The following is an 8655-nucleotide window of genomic DNA, read 5'->3' as shown; positions in this document are numbered from 1 at the left end:
AAAAAAAAAAAAAAGCTGGGGTAGCAATACTTATATCTGACAAAATAGACCTCAAAGTGAAGGCCATAACAAAAGATAAGGAAGGTCACTTCATAATACTAAAGGGATCAATACAACAAGAGGATAAACTCTGGTAAACTTATATGCACCCAAATACAGGAGCATCCAAATATATAATAAAACCTCTGGAAGATACCAAGGGAGAGATCGACAGCAATACAATCATAGTAGGGGACTTTAATAAACCATTGGCATCACTGAATAAATCTTCTAGACAAAAAAAATCAATAAAAAAAACAGCAATCCTAAATGACTCACTAGATCAGATGAAACTACATTACATCTTCAGAACATTTCACCCCAAAGCTACAGAATATACATTCTTCTCAGGTGCACACAGGACATTTTCAGAGAGGGACCACATATTGGGATACAGACAAAGTCTCTTCAAATTTAAGAAAATTGAGATTATATCGAGCAATTTCAATCTTCTCAGATCACAATAGCATAAAATGAGAAATCAACTACAATAAAAATAATTAAAAAATCAAACACTGGAAGCTAAATAGCATGCTATTAAACAATGATTGCATTACCAAAGAGATCAAAGAAGAAATAAAAAACATCCTGGAAAAAAATGACAATTAAAACACAACAATCCAAAATCAATGGGACATAGTGAAAGCAGTCCTGAGAGGGAAGTTCATAGCACTACAGGCTTACCAGAAAAACTGGTAAAAAATTATCTAACCCTAAACTTAAATAATTCAAAAGAGAGCAACAAGAAAAACCCAGAGTAAGCAGAAGGAAGGAAATAATAAAGATCAGAGCGGAAATAAATGGCATAGAGACAAAAAACAAACAAACAAAAGATGGTTGTGCTCTTGTTGAGACCTGTCAGCCATTATTGCCTCAGTGGCCACCTCAGTCCTCAGCTCTGTATCAGAAATGCTGTTCCTTTGGGAACCTCAGCCAAGGAAGAGATGGAGAGATTCTGGAGTAAGAATGCTGGTTCAAACCGCCCTCTGTCTCCTCATATCACTATCTACAGTTGGTCTCTTCCCATGGCTATGTCCATTGGCCACCACAACACTGGTGTTGCCTTGAGTGCAGGGGTCTCTCTTTTTGGCTTGTTGGCCCTGTTGCTCCCTGGGAACTTTGAGTCTCATCTGGAACTGGAGAAGTCCCTGTGTCTGGAGCTGGTGCTGACCCAAAAGCCAAGTTTGCTTTCACTTTCCTTCTCATGTATCACACCTGGAACAGGATCCGACACTTGATGTGGGACCTGGGAAAAGGCCTGAAGGTCCCGCAGCTGTATCAGTCCAGAGTGGCTGTCTTGGTCCTCAGCATGCTGTCCTCAGTGGGGCTGGCAGCCATGTGAAGAGATCCGCCCCAGCTTCTCTTCCTCCAGATCAGCAGTTCTCAACCTGTGGGTAGCAACCCCTTCTTAAATTTGAAGAGACTTTGTCTGTATCCCAATATGTGGTCTATCTCTGAAAATGTCCTGTGTGCTCCTAAGACCATTGGAAAACACATATATAATTACATATTGTTTTTGTGATTAATCACTATGCTTTAATTATGTTCAATTTGTAACAATGAAATTGGGGGTCACCACAACATGAGGAACTGTATTAAAGGGTTGTGGCATTAAGAAGGTTGAGAACCACTGCCCCAGATGATTAGTTCCCTGATTTCCTCAGCTCTCGCTGTTCAGACCTGTGTGCTTGCGCTGTCCCTGGAGCTCAGCTGCGGGAAGGGTCCCAGGGTCCCCTTGTTTCTAAAGATGGGGTGCTGCAGCAGCTCCCTCTTCCTGCCCCTGCTTTCAGCCTGCATGGGGCCTAGGAGCCCTTACTCTCTCCATATTGGGCCTTGATTTGTGCTGAGGGTCAGCTCTTGGCTCCTCTTCCTGAGACGGTGGAAACAAAGCCAGCTCTGTGGCCTCTCCCATGCCGACTGGGAGTGGGGCTCTGGGTGCCACTGCCTGTGGGTTGTGGCTTAAAGGACAGTTCTGTTCACTGATCAGACTCAGGGTCCTTAGCACCCACATAGTGGGGGGTTAGCCTGTCCCAGACAGAGGGAGAGAGCGAGCGTGAGTTGGCTTTTGAAGCAGGTGCTTTGGGGAGAAGATATATAGATTTTGATACAAGAGAAAGATCCAGATAAGTATTGCTGAACCTGTTAAGGGTTATTTCTTTTCCTTGCAATTACAGAAAAACAAGTCATGTTTTCTAATCGACATTCATGTGATATCTTTTTCTGAAATTAATTAAAATACTAATTTTGTCTTTGACTCTTCTTTGAAATCTAGAGGAACCAAGAGAATGGTGGTGAGGAGGAGCCAATTTCCCCCTTCCCCTCTGGTCACAGGCATTTCCCTCCCCCAATTTGACTGCTCTCAGGAGAGAAACAGTTTGTTTTGCAACTGGGAAGAATTTCAGGGACTCAGTACAAGCAGCAGAGATGTACTGCCATGCAGGAGCCTCCGAGAAGGAAGGAGTGTTGGGAGTACTCCCTCCTGCTCCACGACACCAACTTGGGTCCGAACTCCTCTGCCAGGGATGGAACCTGCTGGGATACCGGGTATTGGAGGGAGACAACATGAGAAGTTGTGGGCATAGAAGAGAGTCTTTATTGTAGCCCAATTAGCCATGGCTAACAAGGAGCCATCCGACAAAACAGTTCTTCAAAGCAGTCCCAGAAGCAAGCAGCCGCACCCCAGCTGTTGAACAATATATCCTTCCCACAAAGCAGCCTCCAGCGTAGGAGCTAGTATCTGTTCTGCAAAGCAGCCATTAGAGCCAGCTACCTGCTTGCCAGTAACATGGTTTACAGCAACCTAGACCAAAGAGGCTTCTCTCCAAATAGTGGCCCCAGATTCTAGACGAGCACGCTGCGCAGTGCACAGTGAGAGTGCTGACCTCGGCGTTGTATTTGGGGAGCTCAGGAGGAAAAATAAGGGTGTGGGAGTGGGTACTGTGATTCCGACCAACTTCTCTTGGCCATTTCTGGAGTGTAACCAACTTGGTCCTTGTACAATGTGTCCCCCAAGCCTTTGTCATGTTTTCCCCTTTCCCCAACCCTTCTGGTTCTTGGTGATAAGAGACAGGAGGGAAAATCAAAATCAGTAAAAGAGTCAACAGTGATGTTTATTTTCAAAACAAAACAAAACAAAAAAAACAAACAAAGCAAAAACAACAATAACAACAATACAAAAGATCAATAAAACCAAGAGTAGGTTCTTTGAAAGGATAAACAAGACTTTGGAAAAAAGAGATAGAGGAATACATAAACAAGTGGAAGAATATACCATGTTCATTGATGGTAGCATTAACATCATTAAAATGTCCAAACTACCCAAAGCAATCTGTACATTCAATGCATATTAAAATACCAATGGCATATTGGTATTCACAGACATAGAACAAGCACTCCCAAAATTTATATGAAATTTTTAAAAGTCCCCAAATAGCTGCAGCAATCTTGAGAAAAAAGAACAAAGTTGGAGGGAATCACAATACCAGACATCAAGTTAAACTACCAAGCCATTGTTCTCAAAACAATATGGTACTGGCGCAAGAATGGACACAGACCAATGGAACAGAACAGAGAACCCATAAATTGACCCAAACCAGTATTCTCAATTGATATTTGACAAAGGAGGCAAGAGCATACAATGGAGTCAAGACAGTCTCTTCAATAAATGGTGTTGGGAAAATTGGACATACACATGCAAAAAATGAAATTAGACTACCAACTTACACCATACACAAAAATAAACTCAAAATGGATAAAGGACTTACAAGTAAGAAGGGAAACCATAAAAATCTCAGAAGAAGCCATAGGCAGAAAAAAGCAGATATTTGTCGTAGCAATATATTTACCGATACAGCTCCTAGGGCAATGGAAACTAAGTAGAAAATAAACAAATGGAACTACATCAAAATAAAAAGCTTCTGCACAGCAAAAGAAACCATCAACAAAACAAGAAAATCCACTGCACAGGAGAACATATTTGCCAATGTTATCTCTGATAAGGGTTTAATCTCCAAAATTTATAGGGAACTCATACAACTTAACAAAAGGAAGATAAACAATCCAATAAAAAAAGGGGGGCAACAGACCTAAATAGACACTTTTTTAAAGAGGACATACAGAAGGCCAAGAGATATATGAAAACATGCTCAAAGTCACTAATCATGTGAGAAATGCAAATCAAAACAACAATGAGGTACCATTCCGGACCTGTCAGAATGGCTATCATCAAAAAAATCAGCAAACAACAAGTGCCCACGATGATGCAGGGAAAAAGGAACCCTCTTGCACTGCTGATGAGAATGCAGATTGGTGCAGCCACTGTGGAGAACAGTATGGAGTTTCCTCAAAAAAAATAAAATAAAAATGGAACTCCCATTTGAACCAGTAATCCCACTTCTAGGAATATATCCCAAGGAATGAGAAACACCAATCAAAAAGGACATATGCACCCCTATGTTCATAGCAACCTAATTTACAATAGCTAAGATTTGGAAACAGCCTAAGTGCCCATCAGCAGATGAGTGGATTAAAAAACTGTGGTACATCTACAGAATGGAATACTACGCTGCTGTACAAAAGAAAGTACCTTTACAATTTGCAACAGCATGGATGGAACTGGAGAGCATTATGCTAAGCGAAATAAGCCAGTCGGGGAAAGATAAGTATCACATGATCTCACTCATTTGTGGAATATAATGAACAACATAAACTTATGAACAAAAACAAATACAGAGACACAGAATCATCTAACAGACTGTCAAATCTCAGAGGGAAGGCAGGAGCGGGTGGGCGGGGTAGTGGGGGGGAATAATACATCAACAAAGGAATTTGTGTGTATATAAGCATAACCAGTGGACAGAGACAATGGTGGTGCGGGGGTGAAGGCTGGGGCTGGGGGACAGGGGCAGGCTGGGAGAGGACAATTGGGGGAAAGGTGGACATATGTAATACTTTCAACAATAAAGAATTTTTAAAAAGGAAATAATAAAACTGATTTTGTTATTGGTGGGGTGCTCTCTGTGCCATCTGTTGCCAGTGGAAGTGGGCTTCTTGGGGTCCCATGGGGAAAAGAATTTCTTGAGGACCCCATGGGAGGATGAAGTATCATGGAAAGTTTTATTTATGTGGAATTAAAACCCTCAGTTTCCAAGATCCCATCTCCTTGCATCCTGCCATGGAAAAAATCCCATCTTGTCTTCAGCAGAGCTAGGATTAAAGCCAGTGTCCAGAGTTTCAGTTCCACATTTGCACAGTCCACTCCAGCATCTGGCTAGGTTAGCTTGTGTTCCCAGATGCAGTCCATTGTGTATAGGCACCATATTGCCTTGGGCCATGCAGCTTCTATTGCCACATGGCTATGGGAGAGTGCAAGGAAGCAGGAGTGAAGCAAGATGAACAAGGGGGAGAGTTCCTTTGTCTGGAGATTATGTGTTCCCAAAGTTTTGTGGGCTTGCAGTGGTTCTACCTCCTCTGACCAATTACCTTTGTTCCCAGGTTAGACTGACAAGCAAGTACCTTCCCTACATTACACTGACTTTACTGTGCATGCTTCTATCTTCACCTTTGTTATACTCCTTCCCCCAGTGATTTGTAGTGGTTCCTTGGGAAGTGTGAAACTGCAGCTTCCTGGTATAGCTGCCCAGATGGTCATGCTTGTAATATCTGGCCTTTTTTCTGTTCCTTTCCTATTATTAACATTAATAACTAGTTAATTAAAATGTAACAATCTGAGCTTTGGATCTTAGAAAGAAGGTTCTGTTATTTATGGGATGGAAAGGAAGAAAGGAAGAGAGTTATCTTCTATTTCTTGAGCAGAAAACCAGTCCACCAGCAAAATATTCAAATAAGTAAGTTTGTTTTTTGTAGCCCCTTGCTTTATAGAGCCCCTCTCTCCAGACTCTTGAGTGCCAAAACCCTCATGCTTATCCTAAGAGATCACATATCTACTAGTTTTGATTGCTATATAACAAAATAACACAAACTTGGTGGCTTAAAATAACAGCAATTTGTTAGCTCACGGTTCCCATGGGTCAGGAGTCTGGTATAGGTTAAGCTGGATCCTCTGCTCAGGTCTTACAAGGTTAAAATGAAAGCATTGCCCAGAACTGCAGTTCTCATCTGGGCTTCAGGGTCTCCCAGGCTCACTCAGGTTGTTGACAAAATTCAATGCCTTACATATGTAGGACTGAGGTCCCCATTTTCTTGCAAGCTATCAACCACTCTCAGCTCCAAGATACTGATCATGTTCCTTTCCGCTTATCCTCCTCCATTTTTAAATCAACAACAAAAAAACTTCTCTGCCATCAATCCCACTAGTACTTCAAACCTCTGACCACTTGTTCAGCCCTTAGTTGGAGAAAACTTTCTACTTTTAAAGAGTTCATTGATAGATGAGGTCCATCCAGATAATCTCCCTATTATATGGTCAAGTATTTTAGGAACTTAATTTTATTTGCGCAATCCACATTGCAGTAGCTAGACTGAATAATGGAAGAGGATATATGTACAACAGAGATCTAGGAATGTTAGAAGGCCATCTTGGAATTCTGTCTACCATACTACTATAGCCTGCTAGGCCTCACAGAGTGGTCTGCCCTGTTTACCAGAACCCAAACTACCAGCCCCAGAGATCCTAATAATCATGTGTCATAGGGAAAAGTAAGGTGATTATTAGCCTGTAGGCAATGCGCCTTCATTTTGCACATCAACACTAGTAAGTCAAGGTCTGGTAGCTTCTCCAGCCCTCCTAGAGTTGTTTGTACACATAGAAAAGAGGTGCTAATTAATCTAAATATGTTCCCATAAAGTTTATTTTCAGGCAGTAGGACAAATTAATGAGAATAATGTAGACCATTTGGTAAAAGATTAATTGGGGGCAGCCCTGGCCAGGTAGCTGAGTTGGTTAGAGAGTTGTTCCAATATGCCACGGTTGTGGGTTCAATCCCCAGTCAGGGCACATACAAGAAGTAACCAATGAATGCATAAATAAGTGGAACAATGAATCTATCTCCTCACAAATCAATAAAGAACAGCACAGCCGGTGTGGCTCAGTGGTTGAGCATCAAACGATGAACCAGGAGGTCATGGTTTGATTCCTAGTCAGGGCACATGCCCCAGTTGCAGGCTCAGTCTCCAGTGTCGGGGATGCAGGAGGCAGCTGATCAATGATTCTCTCTCATCATTGATGTTTCTATCTCTCTTTCCCTTTCCCTTCTTCTCTGAAATCAATAAAAATACATTTTAAAAAAACAACAAATTAGAAGAAAAGATTATTTTGGGACAATGGACCAGCATGTGGTCAGGCAAGACCTATTTGGGAGCTTAATTCAACCCACTTCATGTCTTCTAAGTTGTTCCTATGTATCATAGTTATGCCCCTTCCTCCCACAGATTTTCTGCAAATTCATTTTATTTTCTTCTTAATGGTTCAACTGCCAGTGACATCAGGGGCCTTGGAGAAGAGGGTGAGAGTTAAGGAGAGGAAGGGCAGAGATGACAATAGATGCTTTCATACAAGTATTATTTATGAATCAAGCATTAAGCATTTGTAAATAAAAAATATAATTTCAGAGGTTTGTTAACCCAAAAATAAAAGGGCCTTTCAAAGTGAGAGGCAACAAACATTTCTTGGGATCAGTAAGTATAGCTATTCTGATGCACTGATTCAGGCAGAAGCCCAGTTTGGAGAGAAAGGCAATGGGTGTTTATGAGAAAAGAAAGGGGAGCAACACCAATAAAAGGAAGGCATTTCTATTGGTGCAAATAACAAAACATAATGATGTTATTTATAAACAATGTTTTTAATTTTATTCCAGTAGCCATAATAACTACTTTCTTTTTTAATTCTTTATTAGTTAAGGTATTACAAATGTGTCCTCATCCCCCCCATTAAATCCCCACCCCCCCCCCCCCCCGACACTCATGCTCTCATCCCCCTGTTGTCCATGCCCATTGGTTTGGCTTATATGCATGCATACAAGTCCTTTGGTTGATCTCTTCCCCTTACCCCCACCGTCCCCTACTTTCCCTCTGGGGATTAATAGTCTGATTGCTGTTTCTCTGTCTTTGGATCTGTCCCTGTTCATCAGTCTATGTTGTTCTCTATATTCCACAAATGAGTGAGGCTTATTTCACTTAGAATAATGCTCTCCAGTTCCATCCATGCTGTTGCAAAAGGCAAGAATTCCTTCTAGGGAAAATCTAAAGCAGGAATAGGGTAAGAGAAACAGGACAACAAAGGGGGAAAAGTGAGGAAGAGAGTTTTGGCATAAAAGTAAAGTTGAGATTGAGAAAAATGATGCTAAAGGAATGATGAAAATCGAATGTAGAACACTAATCCTAAAATAAAATAAAGAGAAAATAAAATGACACTTTACAAAATGGTAAAATGGTAGTAGTAATAATACTGGTTAAAAATAAAAGTGTAGTAATTAAAAGGTAAAATCAGGTGATGACAAAAGAAAAAAATTGGTTTCTTAATTAAAAGTGGAAAAAAGAATAAAAAAAATAACAATGTGCAGTAGTGAAGGTCCTTCAGTTCTTCTACTCTTCTGTCTGGCACGCCTGAGTCCTGCCAGGTATTCAGGAGAGTGTTGAATTTCCCTGCGATACACTGTT

The 8655-nt window shown here is 41.2% G+C and overlaps 1 pseudogene; it reads left to right on the top strand.

The window, feature by feature from the left end:
- Positions 1-872: 872 nt before the first annotated feature.
- LOC102248387 lies at positions 873-1381 on the top strand (annotated as a pseudogene).
- Positions 1382-8655: the final 7274 nt, after the last annotated feature.

The sequence above is a fragment of the Myotis brandtii genome, unplaced genomic scaffold (assembly GCF_000412655.1).
Source record: "Myotis brandtii unplaced genomic scaffold, ASM41265v1 scaffold1381, whole genome shotgun sequence".
Classification (NCBI taxonomy): Eukaryota; Metazoa; Chordata; class Mammalia; order Chiroptera; family Vespertilionidae; genus Myotis; species Myotis brandtii.
Note: the sequence above shows the minus strand (reverse complement) of the source record. Positions and strands in the feature narration are given on the sequence as shown.